This window comes from Psammomys obesus, unplaced genomic scaffold, assembly GCF_907164565.1.
Source record: "Psammomys obesus unplaced genomic scaffold, mPsaObe1.curated_primary_1811, whole genome shotgun sequence".
NCBI classification, from domain to species: Eukaryota; Metazoa; Chordata; class Mammalia; order Rodentia; family Muridae; genus Psammomys; species Psammomys obesus.
In genome coordinates, this window is record NW_026596057.1 from 6,020,127 (window position 1) to 6,030,584 (window position 10,458).

The following is a 10,458-nucleotide window of genomic DNA, read 5'->3' on the forward strand; positions in this document are numbered from 1 at the left end:
TAAAATAAGTTTGTTTTTTTTTTTTTTCTGCAAAGTGTTTACTCCAGAGTTTACTTTTGGAAAATAAAACGAATTATGGGAGATGAGCTGAGTATTGTACATAGAGATGATAGCCTGTGAGAAGACAAAGGCATCAAGTTTTTTTGTTGACTCAAAATATACCCGATGGGGTGCTGCATAAAATGAAACCCCATGTCTCAGTGCCCGCCACGGCCCCTGAGTGATTGCAAGCATAATGTAAAAACTAACAATGTGATCTAGGGACAAACATTGTCGTTTCCCATTTCCTTGCAAAAGTTATTTGTGGCCTTCATTCCTCTGAAACTGTGAGTTCTCTTTGAAATGGAGACTGGGTTTTAGACATTTACAAGCCCTTAGTCATATAGCCGCTTAAATGTCTGAGGAATGTGTATTGAGTTCACATGGCTGATAGGTCTTTAAAATGAACTAACTGTAAAGTTTACTAGCCACCTTAATCCTAGGTGTAACCAACTTCATAATTTCCCCCTAATGCTTTCTGAGGATAATGACGGTTATCGAAGGAAGTAGTGTTTTGATGATTAGAGATGAGAGAGGAATATAGTTAGAAGACAGGACGTTTTAGAAAGTTCACAGTCTGATAACTAGAATAAGGAGGAGTACCGCGACTGTGCAAGATTTACATGTGGGTGAGAAAGAAATGATGGTGGGATAATGGCAACCTTTATAATTTCAAGGCCAGCAGGAAAAGGTGCCCACTCCTCTGTGTGCAGGCGTGCCATTTAATGCCCTCTCCTCCCTCCAGTGAGGTGAGTACGCTCAGACTACCAATGACTGACCAGGGGAAGAAAATGAAGGACATGTAAGAATGAGCAGATTTAGGAAGAACCAAGTACATGAAGAAAAGGAATTGGTTTGCTGTTCAGCATCTTTCGCTTGCATCAGCTTTATGACATTTAAAGTTTGTCAGTGTTAATTATCAGTAAGTGACTATTTGGGCTGTGGGGGATAGAAATGTGTGAATTAAATTGACTGCATATAGACTTGGTTGTGGAAAATAGTGATGTATTTTCCCTGCCTAGTGTCTAATATTAATTATAACCATGAAATTTAAATGTGCGTATTCTAAAGTAATATCCAAGAAATGGATAGCAGCACCCCAATTTATGTCTTTATTCATTATACAACACATAGGAATAAGTGGGTACAGTGTAAAGTTAGATAACTTTCTCCAAATGCTCTGACTTGGTACAGACAATGTTTAACTTAAATAAAGAAGGAAAATTAGACCTGTCAGGGTGTGAAAGACTGAAAAGATGTGACCAATCATGCCTCCTGTAGAACTGTTCAAAGCAGTATAGTTTATAGAAGCTATTTTCCGTTTTTCGGATTATAAAAACGCTTTGTCAGTCATCAAGTAGTGACTCAGTACCGAAGTGCCGGACAGTGCTCCACACACTTGGAGTGAACTATTGTAACCTCTAGAAGCCAAACCCCTCAGCCACCCACAGACAGGATGTGAAAGGTCAATGCAAAAGCCTTTAAACCTACAGAGACGCTATGAACTTCACGAGCCTCTCACAGCCCTTTCGCTTTCTTTCTTGCTTTCTTTCTTTCTTTCTTTCTTTCTTTCTTTCTTTCTTTCTTTCTTTCTTTCTTCCTTCCTTCCTTCCTTCCTTCCTTCCTTCCTTTCTTTCTTTCTTTCTTTCTTTCTTCTTCTTTCCTCCTCCTCGTCCTCATTTTCCTCCTTCTTCTTGACAGAGTCTCTCTGTATAATAGCCCTGGCTATCCTGGAACTCTCTTTGTACATCACACTGGCCTCAAACTCACAGAGATTTGCCTGCCTTTGCCTCCCAAGAGCTGAGATCAGAGGTGTGTGCCACCATGCCCAGCTGGCTTTCTTTTCATAAGTTTAGGTTTCTGAATTCCTAGTCCAGGACTAAGAATGTGGTATATGAAAGGAAGAGAAAGAAATTAAGTGGGAAGTCTAAGCTGATTTACTTTTCTGCACGTTACACCTGTGTCTTCTGCTGCTACTGCTCATTCGGATAGAGCTGTGGTTTTCAACCTTCCTAATGATGCGACCCTTTAATGCAGTTTCTCATCTTTTACTGGTCCTTAATCATAAAACTATTTTTGTTGCTATTTCATAACTGTAATTCTCCTAATGTTATGAACTATAATGTAAATATCTGTATTGTCCAGTGGTCTTAGGCCACTGTCTCCAAAAGGGTCATAACCCACAGGTTGAGAACCACTGATTTAGTGGCTATAAGAGCATTATAGCTGTAAAACTGTACAGTTTGAAGCTGATAATTAACATTGAGACATGTTCTAGATTAAAATGCTTGCTATTGTACTGACATTGATTTTAAAACTTAAATATCCATTGCCTTCAACTGAGGATTCTCTTGTGGTAGTAAAGAGAGAAAGCAAGGGACATCATAATAAATAATAATAAATATAAAATAATAAATATATTATGTTAATAAGTTCTTTTCATTGCTAACAAATACCTTATGAAAACAGTTTACTGTGAGGAAAGGCTGGCTTTTCTTGGTGGGCTCAGAGCTTCCCTCCCAAAGTTGGCAGGCTGTGTTTCTGGGACTGGAGTGAGGCAGAGAGTTATGGCAGAAGAGTTTGCCATAGAATAAATGTAGCAAGGAAGCAGAAAGAGGGCGTTCTCTAATAGATGGCTTCCTCCTCTTTTACTCTTTATAACATCTAGAAACCCAGATTACTGCTGTTGGCCACAGTCAGGGCAGGCTTTTCCTTGCCAGGAAATACCCTTGCAGGCATAACCAGAGCCATGCATTTCTAATTTCCTGGGCATGTCTCAATCCAATCAGGTTGATGACATTATCCACCGTGTATGTTAAATAAATTAAATTACATGGTACATTAGAAATATTTCATCTCTAGATATAGTTATAATGAAAATGAACCGAATGATTCAAAAATAAAACAACCAAATATCCTTTTTGTATTTACCCTTTGTGAGTCACACCAGGGGCTACAGGGCTTCTGACCCAGAGCAGCAAGAGGAAGTCAGGGAGTCACTTCTAGCTCAAATGCCAGAAATATATTCCTTAAAACAAATGCTCGAAAGAAAGCGGTATTTGCGGTGTAATTGCTTCCACGTGGTAGTAGATTTGTTCAGCACTTGTTCTGTGTGTTCAGCACATTTGACTGCGGGCCCCGGCCCCCTAGGGCAGAAGATTAAAGGGATTTCTTGCTGAGAAGCTCCAGCTCTCTCATATATGATTAGGAGTCCTGTGATCAACCCTTGACTGTGGAAGAGGCTTTAATATGGATAAATCAACATAGCAAAGAGACAGAATCTACCTATTTCAGTTTACCCTTTGAGCAAGCAACAAACGTGATGTGCTTTTAATTACTGACAAGGAGACCCTCGGTCTATAAGTTGGATTTTATCACCTAATAATTCCTCTTTGAAAAATAAGTATCCATATGGGTTGGACGCCATTTACTAAGCTAGCCTGTGCGTTCATCTTTTTCCCGTGTGCAGATTCATAGCAGACGCTGCTTTTTGTTTACATTCAGACAAGAATATTTAAATGAGGAGCATAAAAATAATCAACAGAAAGTGAAGAAGCTTGGCTACTAAGGTGTATGGACACTATTGGTTAGTGACGAGATGGACACAGTCTGCTCGTTGGCATCTCAGAAGTGGAGGCTCACACACCCTCGTAGCTGGTGCTCTTCATTTGGCTCAGGTGTGACAGAAATCCTTGTAAGTTCATAGTCTGTTCCCATGCATCATACTCTTTAGTGTTAACCTCACCTCACCAAGGCGACGTTTTGGTTTATTGACAGTAATGAACTGCCATGAGTTTTTCATGTGTTTAAATGTGTATTTGACATGCTCCCGAAATCTGAAACAGCCTGAGATGACATCCCCAGCTCTGCGAGTCCGTAACACAGATAAGGGAGTTCTGAAATGCTGACACTGAGTGTTTCCTGGGACTGAGTTTCAAATTCCACAATCAGTGGTGTCGGGGAGTATGGAAGGTCAAGGCATAGTTCCTGTGATCAGAAAGATAAACTCACCCACCGGCCTGTTAGGCAAATACCTCTTGTTTTAGCATTGGCTTTTCAGTTTTCTTTTCTTCTAAGAACAAATGATTTAAGGAGGGCTTTCAACAGAGTGTGTGCACGTGTGTGTGCCTGTACACATGCTTTTGGGCACGCATGTGTTCCTTGGTATCACTCAGGGTTTCACATACACTAGGTGAGGGTTCTACCACTAGCCCCCCACACACACCTGATCCTTTAATAACTTTTTTTGAAACAAGGTCTCTCTATGTATACCTGGTTGGCCTGGAACTCCCTGAGTAGACCATACTGGCCTTGAACTCATAAGAGATCTGCACACCTGTCCCTCTGGAGTGCTGGGATCAAAGATGTGTGCCACACAGCATTTTTTTTTGTAACAAAGGCATAGACAGACTCCTTCTGTTGATTTTGTACAACGATCTTACATTATTTTTTAAGTGTGAAAATACTGCCATATTTTCCTGAGAATATTAATTTCGAAAGACTGTGTTTCCAAATGATGTGTTAAAAATTGGCTTTGATTTCTCCTAGTCAATGTTTTCATGCCTTCTATGACAACTCAAAAGCAATAGTGGCCATACACCTTTCTTCTCTGGGTTGTCACAATTATTAGGCTCATTATAAAATGTAGCTATAATGCCTTTGGCTGATATTAGCTGATAATGGCCACATCTTTCATTTTGTATCCAAATGTGAAGAGTAAGTGTTTTAAGATTACAGAAGGCCACAATCAAAGGCTCCTGACAGCAACCAGAATGTGATTTAATAAGGTTTGAGACAGGACTGTAACCTCTGTATATGGGAGGCCGAAGTGGGAAGAGCAGGAATTTTAGGCTAGTCTGGGCTACACTGTAAGAATCTATCTCAAAAGACCACCCCAAATAGGTCATAACCTTCCAGCTTTTCGGTCTCACTAGCATAAAATGCAACCACTCCCTCATCTCACTTCCAAGAATCTGAGCTACCAGAACGCTTCTCACCCTACATCCTCACCTCTTCTTTGCGTACCATCATCCTAAGCACCTTCCCGGTCCCTTTCCTACCCATCTTTGGTCTTTCCTCTGCCTGGAGTGCTCTTTCTCAGCTACACCACTGATGAAAACTTCCCTTTATTGGGAGGAGAGTGGACATCTTGCCATGTTCCAGCTCTCAGAGCATGCAGCCCGATTGCCATCGTTGACTTTACTATTAGACTTGGGTCTCTTGTATGTGTTCTTCTTCAAGTTAAGGAAGACTTTGTAATCTAAATAGGTGGCAGAATGGTTCTCCTTTAGACTATGGATGAGATAGAGTACCTTTGTTTATCTAGGCGCTAGCTCTTGTCTGGTAAAGGGCTTGCTGTGGGAGCCTGAGGACCAGCCTTCAGATCCCCAGCACTCTTACTACAGTTGTAGTGGCATGTACTCACACCCCCAGCACTGGGTGGGTAGACACAAGAGGATGCCCATAGCTCAAAATCCATCCAGCCTCACTCTTCCAGGGATCTCCAGGTTCCATAAGCAAAGTGCACACACATGAGAACTCCCACAGGTGTTTTTGACACTATAATAGATGCATTTATGCTTCTACTAGGGGAAAGAGGGCTTTAAAACTGCTAGCTTTGTAAATACGCTTTGGTTTAGTGTATTTTGTTATAAAGGCAAACACTTAATATGTGGTGTGGATTTTAATAAATTAATATTTTCAAAGCCCTAAATACCTCAACAGTGTAAATAGTATCCACTTAAGAGGTGAAAGGCACCCGAATTCACCCATCTCCCAACTCTCATCACTTCTGCATTAAAATGTACTCCGACCAAGGACTATCTGTGGAGATAACCTAGAACCCTGACAATGCAGCCACTTCTGATGAGAACTGATAGACTAAGACCAGAAAGAAGGAGATGAGGACCTCCCCTATCAGTGGACTTGGGGAGGGGCATGCATGCAGAAAGGGGGGGAAGGTGGGACCGGGAGGGGAGGAGGGAGGGGCTTATGGGGGGATACAAAATGAATAAAGTGTAATTAATAAAAGTTAAATAAAAAATTTTAAAAAAAAAGAAAAAATGTAAATAACAACTGGTTTCCATCTATCTGCTCTGGAATCAGACTCAAGAATGTTAAGGAATACTTTATGTGGCAAAATTTAAAAGAAGCTAGTACAAATCTTGCCTTCATCATAATTGTAAACTGTAGAGATAAATAATCCATAATAATATTAATAAATGGGTTTATGGTCACATTAGCAGGCGGTTTTATGTACATATGAAGTCTGTAAGTTCTTTAAAAATGGAATTGTTTAAAAGATTAATGCAGGGTGACTCTCAAGAAATGGCACATGGCTTTTGTCTCATATTGTGAGCATCTACCTCTACTTCTTAATGTCGACAGTTAAATCTACATTAAAATTGTTTTCTTGAGAAACTCAAAGCTCGCTTCCAAACAGTGAAAGATGATGTCTCGGCATGGGAATGATTTTTGACATTTCTGGACAGGCATACAATGTGTGGATATGTGTTGTAGCCATACCCAGCTCACTATCATCTGTTGGCCCTCTCTCAGTCCTGCCTCCTTATTTTCATGTCCTGTGTGTGTGTGTGTGTGTCCCACTTAGTTTGATTAGGGTTGCTTGCATGAGCAGGAGTGTGGGGTTATTTGCTAGGGCATAGGCAGCTCACCAGTGGTTGCACCACTGAAGAAAATGCCTGCCCCTCCCCCAGCAGCCATTACCAATAACTCTGCAGAAAAGGGCGGGGCCTCATGGGCCCCTCCCCAGACTATGATCGATGCATAACAGAGCAGCTATTCCAGTATGTTTTGGAGAGAGAAGGCTTCTGAGAGAGCAGAAGAAATGAAGGGCAGAACCAATCAGTTCAAGACTCTACCCCATTTCCTAGTTAAAGGCTAAACAACTCCCAGGCCACAAGCATAAATAACGTGACAACGCCCAAGCTGATGCATTAAGATGACATGGAACGAAAACAAGAGAAATTGTGATAGGATGGCTTACCAGGGCTGGGGGAGGGATGATGTAAGAAGAGGGAGGGATGACTTACAGCTTTTGGCTTTTGTAAATGAGGGGATGAAATGGCCCCCACTGAAAGCCAGAAACAGAATCAGTGACTGGAAATCAGAAGTTTGCGCTTTTTTGGCAATATTCTGGTTATTTAGGCAATTAAATAAAGGTGGAACTAGGCAGTTGGGTATTCTGGAATTCTGAGAGGTAAAGACTACATATGCAAAATTTAGGAGAGATCAGTGTATACACAGTCAAGTTGCTGGAGGGGATGAGGATTAATCTCTCAGGTGTGGTAGTAGGGGGAAGTTTAGTGAGAAGGGAGGATTCTCTAATGTTAAGGTGTGGGGAAGGAAAGAAAGAACCAGCGAGATTTAGAAAACAGTAGAAATGTAGAGCAAGAACTCAGAAGCAGACTCCAGAAGCCAGGAGCAGGACACTTAAGAGCAAACTTGGGAACTTTAGATACAGGAATTTTTTTTTTTAAGTCGTGATTCCTCTTATGATTTTTAGTGATTTGGAAATGTCTGTGTCAGAGTCCACACCTCCAAATGACTTATTTTAAAGGAAGACAATTTGGTAAGAAATAACTTCAAAGGGTGCCATGCACGGGTCCATACTGCGAAGGTTTAAAATATTAGAGGTGCATACCCAACACTCATCAAAGGTTTCCTTCACTCGAAGATTTGACATGGGTTTTGGAAGAGGTTTTGGAAAACTCAATTTGACTCATCTCTGGACTTTTATTAACAGACTCACTAAAGCCCATCTGAGCTGTCTGGCTGGAGGGCTCTTGCTTTGGTAGTTAGAATCCCTATGGTGGAGGAGAGAGAGGGACAAAAGGCCTACAGCAGGAGAGAGGCCATGAGCCACTAAGAGTAGGCACAGGATAGACCTGAGTCCACAGCATGCCAGATGATATGTCCTGGTCTCCAGCTGCTGGCCTGGACTGCAGGGACTTGGCAATGAGATTCATTTTGGGAGTTTGTGGGGGTCTCACTTCACCCACATGATTTGGATCCCTGTGTGCTGCTCACTTCTCTGCCAGCTACACATTTCTTCTTCCAGATGTGTTATCATCTCAGAATGTCACCTGACATTTGCTCTTCCCCAGCCAGGCTTTCTTCCCCTGTGGAGATGCTTTCTTAACAATGTCTAACTATCTTCCTCCACCCTTGTCCCCATTGCATATTTCATAATGGGACTGAAGGGAAGTGACTATCAATTTACAGGATTAGGGAAGCAATCAGAACTGGCTTAGCTTCTCCACTTCAGGATGTGTAATTTGGGGAGAAATATTTAGACGTCCTAAGCCACTTTTAAATATGAGCACACATTGTAGAATATTAATTTACCGACCTAAAATCACTCCTCTTTCCCTCTTTGTACTGTTGTGAATCAAGAAGGGCCCTCCTCACCTATATGGGATCAATTCAACCAGCAATCTTAGTAGATGCTCAAAAATGACCCTAATGATTGAGTGGAGATGTAGATCCAGAGAACACAGGGGTGTCTGACTCTTACAGGTTCCAAGGCAGGAAGCAAGATCATCACCGTGGCCTAGCATACCATCCAGGAGACACAAGGCAGATGGTTGGCAGGACCACACTTACTTTTCAGCCTCAAGAAGGAGGGGTCCACTGTGCTTCCTTATTAATTCTCTGCTAGAAGATGGGGGTTGGGAGGGCTAGCAAGGGGTATGGTGTGGATTTTTGGCAAGAAAGACAGGCAAGAGTCTGATGTAAGAACCATGGCTTTTTTTTTTCCTTTGTATTCCAGGAAGTAATAAAAAAATATGAATTAACAATAAGTAGAAGGTAGAGCATGAATCACTGCAGATGATTTTTATTTTCATTGGAACAGTCAGTTTGAGAGTAGTTTTGAAACTGATAGCTACAAATTAATTGTGAACGGAAAAAACGGGCGATGGAACTCATTTCTCAATCCCATACTCAGTGCCTGTGGCAGAGCTATTCTCAAATGTGTTTGCCCATTTCTTCCTAGCAATCCTGGGAGGTATCATCATGTTTGCAAACAGGAAGCTAGAAGCTCAGCAGAGTGACAAACCAAATACTTAGAATCCACTTGACGGCATCACTGGAGGAAAATGAACAATCAGCATCATGAGATACTTTAAGGCAGCGGTTCTCAGCCTTCCTAACTCTGTGACCCTCTAATACAGTTCCTCATGTTGTGTTGACCCCAACCATGAAATCATCTTCATTAGAATAAAAAATGTTCACCCTTCTGAGGGTAACATGATAAAGAAACGGAAGACATTATCTATGAGGATGTCATAAGAAATAGATATCTAGTTTTACCACGAAAGCATAATCCCTTGAAGTGTCCAGTATATGCAACATTATCATTTTAATCTTAAATCTTTACATTTCATCATAAAATTTAACATTTAATGAAAGTCCTTCTTTAAAAAGTTATTGGGCAGGGCTGGAGAGATGGCTCAGTGGTTAGGAGTATTATCTGCTCTTTCAGAAGTCCTGAGGGTTCAATGTCCAGCAACCACATGGTGGCTCACAACCATCTATACTTGAATGTGATGCCCTCTTCTGGCATGCAGGTGTACATGCAGATAGAGCACTCACATACGTAAAATAAATAAATCTTAAAAAAAAAAAAAAGTATTGGGCATCTAGCTAATTTTTACACTGTCCGGTGGCTGAGTCTATCAAATTCCATTTGTATGACTCAATATTCATGCACTACCAAGATATTTCCTTTGCAATAAATGACAAAAGTAAGACACAGTCCTTGCTCAAAGGCTTATGAAAGCCAGCTCAGATGTACTGGAAAAATCTCCAGAGGCAGAAAACCATACCTAAACTATTTGCATGAAAGATTTCCTATCCTTTAGTGATAATGAAAGACCTTGCTAAGTAGGCTGTATCTATTTGGATGCTGTATGATGAGACTAACTTGGTGCAGAGACTGATTTGGTTTCTAGGATACAATGAAAAATGATTTTTCAATTAGTGCAGTGAAGGTGCCTCTCTGGATATCAACAAAGAGACTATGGAGTTTCAAAACAAGGCTTCCAGTCCTGGCTTTAATTTCCTTAATTTAACATTTTTAGTTGCTAGCAACGGGACTGAACACTGTTTCTTAAGAGAAGATTGCTTTACAAAGAGACATGAGGACTGGAGAGATGGCTCAGTGGTTAAGAGCACTGTCGGCTCTTCCAAAGGACCCGGGTGCAATTCCCAGCACCCACACGGCAGCTTACAACTGTCTGTAACCATCAATTCCAAGGGATCTGAAACCTTCACACTAATGCACATAAAAAATTAAATAAAAAAAGAGAGAGAGACCATGAGAGATGTAGGAAAACCAACATTGCAGACGACGGTGCCAGCAAGGAGTTCTGCAACAGAAGCAAAGGGAAGGACGAG